The sequence below is a fragment of the Pelobates fuscus genome, chromosome 4 (genome assembly GCF_036172605.1).
Source record: "Pelobates fuscus isolate aPelFus1 chromosome 4, aPelFus1.pri, whole genome shotgun sequence".
Taxonomy (NCBI): Eukaryota; Metazoa; Chordata; class Amphibia; order Anura; family Pelobatidae; genus Pelobates; species Pelobates fuscus.
In genome coordinates this window covers 2,625,071-2,637,839 of record NC_086320.1, presented here as the reverse complement: position 1 = coordinate 2,637,839, position 12,769 = coordinate 2,625,071, and the positions used below count along the sequence as shown (strand labels likewise).

At 44.7% G+C, this 12,769-nt stretch overlaps 1 protein-coding gene across 1 annotated transcript in view; it reads right to left on the bottom strand.

The window, feature by feature from the left end:
* The window catches only part of WDR97 (WD repeat domain 97), a 301,022-nt gene that overhangs the window by 111,313 nt on the left and 176,940 nt on the right, over positions 1-12,769 (bottom strand). The gene's annotated exons all lie outside the window — the stretch shown is intronic.

Here is a 12,769-nt window from a genome sequence, read left to right as displayed (position 1 = left end):
GACAGTCTAGCTCTCAGTCATTAACAGACAGTCTAGATCTCAGTCATTAACAGACAGTCTAGCTCTCAGTCATTCACAGACAGTCTAGCTCCAATTCATTAACAGACAGTCTAGCTCTCAGTCATTAACAGAGTCTAGCTCTCAGTCATTAACAGACAGTCTAGCTCTCAGTCATTCACAGACAGTCTAGTTCTCAGTCATTAACATGCAGGATCAGTCATTAACAGACAGTCTAGCTCTCAGTCATTAACAGACAGTCTAGCTCTCAGTCATTAACAGACAGTCTAGCTCTCAGTCATTAACAGACAGTCTAGCTCTCAGTCATTCACAGACAGTCTAGTTCTCAGTCATTAACATGCAGGATCAGTCATTAACAGACAGTCTAGCTCTCAGTCATTAACAGACAGTCTAGCTCTCAGTCATTAACAGACAGTCTAGCTCTCAGTCATTAACAGACAGTCTAGCTCTCAGTCATTAACAGACAGTCTAGCTCTCAGTCATTAACATGCAGGATCAGTCATTAACAGACAGTCTAGCTCTCAGTCATTAACATGCAGGATCAGTCATTAACAGGCAGTCTAGCTCTCAGTCATTAACATGCAGGATCAGTCATTTACAGACAGTCTAGCTCTCAGTCATTCACAGACAGTCTAGCTCTCAGTCATTCACAGACAGTCTAGCTCTCAGTCATTAACAGACAGTCTAGCTCTCAGTCATTAACAGAGTCTAGCTCTCAGTCATTAACAGACAGTCTAGCTCTCAGTCATTCACATACAGTCTAGCTCTCAGTCATTAACAGACAGTCTAGCTCTCAGTCATTAACAGACAGTCTAGCTCTCAGTCATTAACATGCAGGATCAGTCATTAACAGACAGTCTAGCTCTCAGTCATTAACAGACAGTCTAGTTCTCAGTCATTAACAGACAGTCTAGTTCTCAGTCATTAACAGAGTCTAGTTCTCAGTCATCAACAGACAGTCTAGCTCTCAGTCATTAACATGCAGGATCAGTCATTAACAGACAGTCTAGCTCTCAGTCATTAACATGCAGGATCAGTAATTAACAGAAAGTCTAGCTCTCAGTCATTAACAGACAGTCTAGCTCTCAGTCATTCACAGACAGTCTAGCTCTCAGTCATTCACAGACAGTCTAGCTCTCAGTCATTCACAGACAGTCTAGCTCTCAGTCATTAACAGACAGTCTAGCTCTCAGTCATTAACAGACAGTCTAGCTCTCAGTCATTAACATGCAGGATCAGTCACTAACAGACAGTCTAGCGCTCAGTCATTAACAGACAGTCTAGCTCTCAGTCATTAACATACAGTCTAGATCTCAGTCATTAACATGCAGGATCAGTCATTAACAGACAGTCTAGCTCTCAGTCATTAACAGACAGTCTAGCTCTCAGTCATTAACAGACAGTCTAGTTCTCAGTCATTAACGGACAGTCTAGTTCTCAGTCATTAACAGACAGTCTAGCTCTCAGTCATTAACAGACAGACTAGCTCTCAGTCATTCACAGACAGTCTAGCTCTCAGTCATTAACATGCAGGATCAGGCATTAACAGACAGTCTAGCTCTAAGTCATTAACAGACAGTCTAGTTCTCAGTCATTAACAGACAGTCTAGCTCTCAGTCATTAACAGACAGTCTAGCTCTCAGTCATTAACAGACAGTCTAGCTCTCAGTCATTAACAGACAGTCTAGCTCTCAGTCATTAACAAACAGTCTAGCTCTCAGTCATTCACAGACAGTCTAGCTCTCAGTCATTCACAGACAGTCTAGCTCCAAGTCATTAACAGACAGTCTAGCTCTCAGTCATTAACAGAGTCTAGCTCTCAGTCATTAACAGACAGTCTAGCTCTCAGTCATTCACAGACAGTCTAGTTCTCAGTCATTAACATGCAGGATCAGTCATTAACAGACAGTCTAGCTCTCAGTCATTAACAGACAGTCTAGCTCTCAGTCATTAACAGACAGTCTAGCTCTCAGTCATTAACAGACAGTCTAGCTCTCAGTCATTAACAGACAGTCTAGCTCTCAGTCATTAACATGCAGGATCAGTCATTAACAGACAGTCTAGCTCTCAGTCATTAACATGCAGGATCAGTCATTAACAGGCAGTCTAGCTCTCAGTCATTAACATGCAGGATCAGTCATTTACAGACAGTCTAGCGCTCAGTCATTAACAGACAGTCTAGCTCTCAGTCATTAACATACAGTCTAGATCTCAGTCATTAACATGCAGGATCAGTCATTAACAGACAGTCTAGCTCTCAGTCATTAACAGACAGTCTAGCTCTCAGTCATTAACAGACAGTCTAGTTCTCAGTCATTAACGGACAGTCTAGTTCTCAGTCATTAACAGACAGTCTAGCTCTCAGTCATTAACAGACAGTCTAGCTCTCAGTCATTCACAGACAGTCTAGCTCTCAGTCATTCACAGACAGTCTAGCTCTCAGTCATTCACAGACAGTCTAGCTCTCAGTCATTAACAGACAGTCTAGCTCTCAGTCATTAACAGACAGTCTAGCTCTCAGTCATTAACATGCAGGATCAGTCACTAACAGACAGTCTAGCGCTCAGTCATTAACAGACAGTCTAGCTCTCAGTCATTAACATACAGTCTAGATCTCAGTCATTAACATGCAGGATCAGTCATTAACAGACAGTCTAGCTCTCAGTCATTAACAGACAGTCTAGCTCTCAGTCATTAACAGACAGTCTAGTTCTCAGTCATTAACGGACAGTCTAGTTCTCAGTCATTAACAGACAGTCTAGCTCTCAGTCATTAACAGACAGACTAGCTCTCAGTCATTCACAGACAGTCTAGCTCTCAGTCATTAACATGCAGGATCAGGCATTAACAGACAGTCTAGCTCTAAGTCATTAACAGACAGTCTAGTTCTCAGTCATTAACAGACAGTCTAGCTCTCAGTCATTAACAGACAGTCTAGCTCTCAGTCATTAACAGACAGTCTAGCTCTCAGTCATTAACAGACAGTCTAGCTCTCAGTCATTAACAAACAGTCTAGCTCTCAGTCATTCACAGACAGTCTAGCTCTCAGTCATTCACAGACAGTCTAGCTCCAAGTCATTAACAGACAGTCTAGCTCTCAGTCATTAACAGAGTCTAGCTCTCAGTCATTAACAGACAGTCTAGCTCTCAGTCATTCACAGACAGTCTAGTTCTCAGTCATTAACATGCAGGATCAGTCATTAACAGACAGTCTAGCTCTCAGTCATTAACAGACAGTCTAGCTCTCAGTCATTAACAGACAGTCTAGCTCTCAGTCATTAACAGACAGTCTAGCTCTCAGTCATTAACAGACAGTCTAGCTCTCAGTCATTAACATGCAGGATCAGTCATTAACAGACAGTCTAGCTCTCAGTCATTAACATGCAGGATCAGTCATTAACAGGCAGTCTAGCTCTCAGTCATTAACATGCAGGATCAGTCATTTACAGACAGTCTAGCTCTCAGTCATTCACAGACAGTCTAGCTCTCAGTCATTCACAGACAGTCTAGCTCTCAGTCATTAACAGACAGTCTAGCTCTCAGTCATTAACAGAGTCTAGCTCTCAGTCATTAACAGACAGTCTAGCTCTCAGTCATTCACATACAGTCTAGCTCTCAGTCATTAACAGACAGTCTAGCTCTCAGTCATTAACAGACAGTCTAGCTCTCAGTCATTAACATGCAGGATCAGTCATTAACAGACAGTCTAGCTCTCAGTCATTAACAGACAGTCTAGTTCTCAGTCATTAACAGACAGTCTAGTTCTCAGTCATTAACAGAGTCTAGTTCTCAGTCATCAACAGACAGTCTAGCTCTCAGTCATTAACATGCAGGATCAGTCATTAACAGACAGTCTAGCTCTCAGTCATTAACATGCAGGATCAGTAATTAACAGAAAGTCTAGCTCTCAGTCATTAACAGACAGTCTAGCTCTCAGTCATTCACAGACAGTCTAGCTCTCAGTCATTCACAGACAGTCTAGCTCTCAGTCATTCACAGACAGTCTAGCTCTCAGTCATTCACAGACAGTCTAGCTCTCAGTCATTAACAGACAGTCTAGCTCTCAGTCATTAACAGACAGTCTAGCTCTCAGTCATTAACATGCAGGATCAGTCACTAACAGACAGTCTAGCGCTCAGTCATTAACAGACAGTCTGGCTCTCAGTCATTAACAGACAGACTAGCTCTCAGTCATTCACAGACAGTCTAGCTCTCAGTCATTAACATGCAGGATCAGGCATTAACAGACAGTCTAGCTCTCAGTCATTAACAGACAGTCTAGTTCTCAGTCATTAACAGACAGTCTAGCTCTCAGTCATTAACAGACAGTCTAGCTCTCAGTCATTAACAGACAGTCTAGCTCTCAGTCATTAACAGACAGTCTAGCTCTCAGTCATTCACAGACAGTCTTGCTCTCAGTCATTAACATGCAGGATCAGTCATTAAAAGACAGTCTAGTTCTCAGTCATTAACAGACAGTCTAGCTCTCAGTCATTAACATGCAGGATCAGTAACAGACAGTCTAGCTCTCAGTCATTAACAGACAGTCTAGCTCTCAGTCATTAACAGACAGTCTAGCTCTCAGTCATTAACAGACAGTCTAGCTCTCATTCATTAACATGCAGGATCAGTCATTAACAGACAGTCTAGTTCTCAGTCATTAACAGACAGTCTTGCTCTCAGTCATTAACAGACAGTCTTGCTCTCAGTCATTAACAGACAGTCTAGCTCTCAGTCATTAACAGACAGTCTAGCTCTCAGTCATTAACATGCAGGATCAGTCACTAACAGACAGTCTAGCGCTCAGTCATTAACAGACAGTCTAGCTCTCAGTCATTAACAGACAGACTAGCTCTCAGTCATTCACAGACAGTCTAGCTCTCAGTCATTAACATGCAGGATCAGGCATTAACAGACAGTCTAGCTCTCAGTCATTAACAGACAGTCTAGTTCTCAGTCATTAACAGACAGTCTAGCTCTCAGTCATTAACAGACAGTCTAGCTCTCAGTCATTAACAGACAGTCTAGCTCTCAGTCATTAACAAACAGTCTAGCTCTCAGTCATTCACAGACAGTCTTGCTCTCAGTCATTAACATGCAGGATCAGTCATTAAAAGACAGTCTAGTTCTCAGTCATTAACAGACAGTCTAGCTCTCAGTCATTAACATGCAGGATCAGTAACAGACAGTCTAGCTCTCAGTCATTAACAGACAGTCTAGCTCTCAGTCATTAACAGACAGTCTAGCTCTCAGTCATTAACAGACAGTCTAGCTCTCATTCATTAACATGCAGGATCAGTCATTAACAGACAGTCTAGTTCTCAGTCATTAACAGACAGTCTTGCTCTCAGTCATTAACAGACAGTCTTGCTCTCAGTCATTAACAGACAGTCTAGCTCTCAGTCATTAACAGACAGTCTAGTTCTCAGTCATTAACATGCAGGATCAGTCACTAACAGACAGTCTAGCTCTCAGTCATTAACAGACAGTCTAGCTCTCAGTCATTAACATACAGTCTAGATCTCAGTCATTAACATGCAGGATCAGTCATTAACAGACAGTCTAGCTCTCAGTCATTAACAGACAGTCTAGCTCTCAGTCATTAACAGACAGTCTAGTTCTCAGTCATTAACGGACAGTCTAGTTCTCAGTCATTAACAGACAGTCTAGTTCTCAGTCATCAACAGACAGTCTAGTTCCCAGTCATTAACAGACAGTCTTGCTCTCAGTCATTAACAGACAGTCTAGCTCTCAGTCATTAATAGACAGTCTAGCTCTCAGTCATTAACAGACAGTCTAGCTCTCAGTCATTAACAGACAGTCTAGCTCTCAGTCATTAACAGACAGTCTAGCTCTCAGTCATTAACAGACAGTCTAGCTCTCAGTCATTAACAGACAGTCTAGCTCTCAGTCATTAACATGCAGGATCAGTCATTAACAGACAGTCTAGCTCTCAGTCATTAACATGCAGGATCAGTCATTAACAGGCAGTCTAGCTCTCAGTCATTAACATGCAGGATCAGTAATTAACAGACAGTCTAGCTCTCAGTCATTCACAGACAGTCTAGTTCTCAGTCATTTACAGACAGTCTAGCTCTCAGTCATTAACATGCAGGATCAGTCATTAACAGACAGTCTAGCTCTCAGTCATTAACATGCAGGATCAGTCATTAACAGACAGTCTAGCTCTCAGTCATTAACATGCAGGATCAGTAACAGACAGTCTAGCTCTCAGTCATTAACAGACAGTCTAGATCTCAGTCATTAACAGACAGTCTAGCTCTCAGTCATTCACAGACAGTCTAGCTCCAAGTCATTAACAGACAGTCTAGCTCTCAGTCATTAACAGAGTCTAGCTCTCAGTCATTAACAGACAGTCTAGCTCTCAGTCATTCACAGACAGTCTAGTTCTCAGTCATTAACATGCAGGATCAGTCATTAACAGACAGTCTAGCTCTCAGTCATTAACAGACAGTCTAGCTCTCAGTCATTAACAGACAGTCTAGCTCTCAGTCATTAACAGACAGTCTAGCTCTCAGTCATTAACAGACAGTCTAGCTCTCAGTCATTAACATGCAGGATCAGTCATTAACAGACAGTCTAGCTCTCAGTCATTAACATGCAGGATCAGTCATTAACAGGCAGTCTAGCTCTCAGTCATTAACATGCAGGATCAGTCATTTACAGACAGTCTAGCTCTCAGTCATTCACAGACAGTCTAGCTCTCAGTCATTCACAGACAGTCTAGCTCTCAGTCATTAACAGACAGTCTAGCTCTCAGTCATTAACAGAGTCTAGCTCTCAGTCATTAACAGACAGTCTAGCTCTCAGTCATTCACAGACAGTCTAGCTCTCAGTCATTAACAGACAGTCTAGCTCTCAGTCATTAACAGACAGTCTAGCTCTCAGTCATTAACATGCAGGATCAGTCATTAACAGACAGTCTAGCTCTCAGTCATTAACAGACAGTCTAGTTCTCAGTCATTAACAGACAGTCTAGTTCTCAGTCATTAACAGAGTCTAGTTCTCAGTCATCAACAGACAGTCTAGTTCTCAGTCATTAACAGACAGTCTTGCTCTCAGTCATTAACAGACAGTCTTGCTCTCAGTCATTAACAGACAGTCTAGCTCTCAGTCATTAACAGACAGTCTAGCTCTCAGTCATTAACAGACAGTCTAGCTCTCAGTCATTAACATGCAGGATCAGTCATTAACAGACAGTCTAGCTCTCAGTCATTAACATGCAGGATCAGTAATTAACAGAAAGTCTAGCTCTCAGTCATTAACAGACAGTCTAGCTCTCAGTCATTCACAGACAGTCTAGCTCTCAGTCATTCACAGACAGTCTAGCTCTCAGTCATTCACAGACAGTCTAGCTCTCAGTCATTCACAGACAGTCTAGCTCTCAGTCATTAACAGACAGTCTAGCTCTCAGTCATTAACAGACAGTCTAGCTCTCAGTCATTAACATGCAGGATCAGTCACTAACAGACAGTCTAGCGCTCAGTCATTAACAGACAGTCTAGCTCTCAGTCATTAACAGACAGACTAGCTCTCAGTCATTCACAGACAGTCTAGCTCTCAGTCATTAACATGCAGGATCAGGCATTAACAGACAGTCTAGCTCTCAGTCATTAACAGACAGTCTAGTTCTCAGTCATTAACAGACAGTCTAGCTCTCAGTCATTAACAGACAGTCTAGCTCTCAGTCATTAACAGACAGTCTAGCTCTCAGTCATTAACAGACAGTCTAGCTCTCAGTCATTAACAAACAGTCTAGCTCTCAGTCATTCACAGACAGTCTTGCTCTCAGTCATTAACATGCAGGATCAGTCATTAAAAGACAGTCTAGTTCTCAGTCATTAACAGACAGTCTAGCTCTCAGTCATTAACATGCAGGATCAGTAACAGACAGTCTAGCTCTCAGTCATTAAAAGACAGTCTAGCTCTCAGTCATTAACAGACAGTCTAGCTCTCAGTCATTAACAGACAGTCTAGCTCTCATTCATTAACATGCAGGATCAGTCATTAACAGACAGTCTAGTTCTCAGTCATTAACAGACAGTCTTGCTCTCAGTCATTAAAAGACAGTCTTGCTCTCAGTCATTAACAGACAGTCTAGCTCTCAGTCATTAACAGACAGTCTAGCTCTCAGTCATTAACATGCAGGATCAGTCACTAACAGACAGTCTAGCGCTCAGTCATTAACAGACAGTCTAGCTCTCAGTCATTAACAGACAGACTAGCTCTCAGTCATTCACAGACATTCTAGCTCTCAGTCATTAACATGCAGGATCAGGCATTAACAGACAGTCTAGCTCTCAGTCATTAACAGACAGTCTAGTTCTCAGTCATTAACAGACAGTCTAGCTCTCAGTCATTAACAGACAGTCTAGCTCTCAGTCATTAACAGACAGTCTAGCTCTCAGTCATTAACAGACAGTCTAGCTCTCAGTCATTAACAAACAGTCTAGCTCTCAGTCATTCACAGACAGTCTTGCTCTCAGTCATTAACATGCAGGATCAATCATTAAAAGACAGTCTAGTTCTCAGTCATTAACAGACAGTCTAGCTCTCAGTCATTAACATGCAGGATCAGTAACAGACAGTCTAGCTCTCATTCATTAACATGCAGGATCAGTCATTAACAGACAGTCTAGTTCTCAGTCATTAACAGACAGTCTTGCTCTCAGTCATTAACAGACAGTCTAGCTCTCAGTCATTAACAGACAGTCTAGCTCTAAGTCATTAACATACAGTCTAGATCTCAGTCATTAACATGCAGGATCAGTCATTAACAGACAGTCTAGCTCTCAGTCATTAACAGACAGTCTAGCTCTCAGTCATTAACAGACAGTCTAGTTCTCAGTCATTAACGGACAGTCTAGTTCTCAGTCATTAACAGACAGTCTAGTTCTCAGTCATCAACAGACAGTCTAGTTCTCAGTCATTAACAGACAGTCTAGTTCTCAGTCATTAACAGACAGTCTAGCTCTCAGTCATTAACAGACAGTCTAGCTCTCAGTCATTCACAGACAGTCTAGCTCTCAGTCATTAACAGACATTATAGTTCTCAGTCATTAACAGACAGTCTAGCTCTCAGTCATTAACAGACAGTCTAGTTCTCAGTCATTAACAGACAGTCTAGCTCTCAGTCATTAACAGACAGTCTAGTTCTCAGTCATTAACAGACAGTCTAGCTCTCAGTCATTCACAGACAGTCTAGTTCTCAGTCATTAACATGCAGGATCAGTCACTAACAGACAGTCTAGCTCTCAGTCATTAACAGACAGTCTAGCTCTCAGTCATTAACATACAGTCTAGATCTCAGTCATTAACATGCAGGATCAGTCATTAACAGACAGTCTAGCTCTCAGTCATTAACAGACAGTCTAGCTCTCAGTCATTAACAGACAGTCTAGTTCTCAGTCATTAACGGACAGTCTAGTTCTCAGTCATTAACAGACAGTCTAGTTCTCAGTCATCAACAGACAGTCTAGTTCTCAGTCATTAACAGACAGTCTAGTTCTCAGTCATTAACAGACAGTCTAGCTCTCAGTCATTAACAGACAGTCTAGCTCTCAGTCATTCACAGACAGTCTAGCTCTCAGTCATTAACATGCAGGATCAGTAATTAACAGACAGTCTAGCTCTCAGTCATTAACAGACAGTCTAGCTCTCAGTCATTCACAGACAGTCTAGCTCTCAGTCATTAACAGACATTATAGTTCTCAGTCATTAACAGACAGTCTAGCTCTCAGTCATTAACAGACAGTCTAGTTCTCAGTCATTAACAGACAGTCTAGCTCTCAGTCATTAACAGACAGTCTAGTTCTCAGTCATTAACAGACAGTCTAGCTCTCAGTCATTCACAGACAGTCTAGCTCTCAGTCATTAACATGCAGGATCAGTCATTAACAGACAGTCTAGCTCTCAGTCATTAACATGCAGGATCAGTCATTAACAGACAGTCTAGCTCTCAGTCATTAACATGCAGGATCAGTCATTAACAGACAGTACCAGACTCAGCAGATGGCAATATGCGGCTCAATAAAAGATGGCACTAGCCTCATTAAGAGACCGTTTTGAGTACAGGGTGGAAATAAGGATGAAGCTGTGCACTGTGGGAGGATGAGGCTGTGTATAGTAGGGGAGAGGAGGATGAGGCGGAGTTTAGTAGGGGGAGAGGAGGATGAGGCTGAGTTTAGTAGGGGGAGAGGAGGATGAGGCGGAGTTTAGTAGGGGGAGAGGAGGATGAGGCTGAGTTTAGTAGGGGGAGAGGAGGATGAGGCTGAGTTTAGTAGGGGGAGAGGAGGATGAGGCGGAGTTTAGTAGGGGGAGAGGAGGATGAGGCGGAGTTTAGTAGGGGGAGAGGAGGATGAGGCTGAGTTTAGTAGGGGGAGAGGAGGATGAGGCGGAGTTTAGTAGGGGGAGAGGAGGATGAGGCGGAGTTTAGTAGGGGGAGAGGAGGATGAGGCTGAGTTTAGTAGGGGGAGAGGAGGATGAGGCTGAGTTTAGTAGGGGGAGAGGAGGATGAGGCTGAGTTTAGTAGGGGGAAAGGAGGATGAGGCGGAGTTTAGTAGGGGGAGAGGAGGATGAGGCTGAGTTTAGTAGGGGGAGAGGAGGATGAGGCTGAGTTTAGTAGGGGGAAAGGAGGATGAGGCGGAGTTTAGTAGGGGGAGAGGAGGATGAGGCTGAGTTTAGTAGGGGGAGAGGAGGATGAGGCTGTGTATAGTAGGGGGAGAGGAGGATGAGGCTGTGTATAGTAGGGGGAGAGGAGGATGAGGCTGAGTTTAGTAGGGGGAGAGGAGGATGAGGCGGAGTTTAGTAGGGGGAGAGGAGGATGAGGCGGAGTTTAGTAGGGGGAGAGGAGGATGAGGCTGAGTTTAGTAGGGGGAGAGGAGGATGAGGCTGTGTATAGTAGGGGAGAGGAGGATGAGGCGGAGTTTAGTAGGGGGAGAGGAGGATGAGGCTGTGTATAGTAGGGGAGAGGAGGAGGAGGCGGAGTTTAGTAGGGGGAGAGGAGGATGAGGCGGAGTTTAGTAGGGGGAGAGGAGGATGAGGCGGACTTTAGTAGGGGGAGAGGAGGATGAGGCTGTGTATAGTAGGGGGCGAGGAGGATGAAGCGGAGTTTAGTAGGGGGAGAGGAGGATGAGGCGGAGTTTAGTAGGGGGAGAGGAGGATGAGGCTGTGTATAGTAGGGGGAGAGGAGGATGAGGCTGAGTTTAGTAGGGGGAGAGGAGGATGAGGCGGAGTTTAGTAGGGGAGAGGAGGATGAGGCTGTGTATAGTAGGGGGAGAGGAGGATGAGGCTGTGTATAGTAGGGGGAGAGGAGGATGAGGTTGTGTATAGTAGGGGGAGGGGAGGATGAGGCTGAGTTTAGTAGGGGAGAGGAGGATGAGGCGGAGTTTAGTAGGGGGAGAGGAGGATGAGGCGGAGTTTAGTATGGGGAGAGGAGGATGAGGCTGTGTATAGTAGGGGGAGAGGAGGATGAGGCGGAGTTTAGTAGGGGAGAGGAGGATGAGGTGGAGTTTAGTAGGGGAGAGGAGGATGAGGTGGAGTTTAGTAGGGGAGAGGAGGATGAGGCGGAGTTTAGTAGGGGGAGAGGAGGATGAGGCGGAGTTTAGTAGGGGGAGAGGAGGATGAGGCGGAGTTTAGTAGGGGGAGAGGAGGATGAGGCTGAGTTTAGTAGGGGGAGAGGAGGATGAGGCGGAGTTTAGTAGGGGGAGAGGAGGATGAGGCTGTGTATAGTAGGGGGAGAGGAGGATGAGGCGGAGTTTAGTAGGGGGAGAGGAGGATGAGGCAGAGTTTAGTAGGGGGAGAGGAGGATGAGGCGGAGTTTAGTAGGGGAAGAGGAGGATGAGGCGGAGTTTAGTAGGGGGAGAGGAGGATGAGGCTGAGTTTAGTAGGGGGAGAGGAGGATGAGGCGGAGTTTAGTAGGGGGAGAGGAGGATGAGGCGGAGTTTAGTAGGGGGAGAGGAGGATGAGGCTGAGTTTAGTAGGGGGAGAGGAGGATGAGGCGGAGTTTAGTAGGGGGAGAGGAGGATGAGGCGGAGTTTAGTAGGGGGAGAGGAGGATGAGGCTGTGTATAGTAGGGGGAGAGGAGGATGAGGCTGTGTATAGTAGGGGAGAGTTGGATGAGGCTGTGTTTAGTAGGTGGAGAGGAGGATGAGGCGGAGTTTAGTAGGGGGAGAGGAGGATGAGGCGGAGTTTAGTAGGGGGAGAGGAGGATGAGGCTGTGTATAGTAGGGGGAGAGGAGGATGAGGCTGAGTTTAGTAGGGGAGAGGAGGATGAGGCGGAGTTTAGTAGGGGGAGAGGAGGATGAACATGAGTGTAGTAAGGGGAGAAGAGGACTGGGCTGAGTGTAGTAAAGGGAGAGAAGGATGCGGCTGAGTGTAGTAAGGGGAGAAGAGCACTGGGCTGAGTGTAGTAAAGGGAGAGAAGGATGAGGCTAAGTGTAGTAAAGGGAGAGAAGGATGAGGCTAAGTGTAGTAAGGGGAGAGGAGGACTGGGCTGAGTGTAGTAAGGGGAGAGGAGGATGCGGCTGAGTGTAGTAAGGGGAGAAGAGGACTGGGCTGAGTGTAGTAAGGGGAGAAGAGGACTGGGCTGAGTGTAGTAAGGGGAGAAGAGGATGAGGCTAAGTGTAGTAAGGGGAGAGGAGGATGCGGCTGAGTGTAGTAAGGGGAGAGGAGGACTGGGCTGAGTGTAGTAAGGGGAGAGGAGGACTGGGCTGAGTGTAGTAAGGGGAGA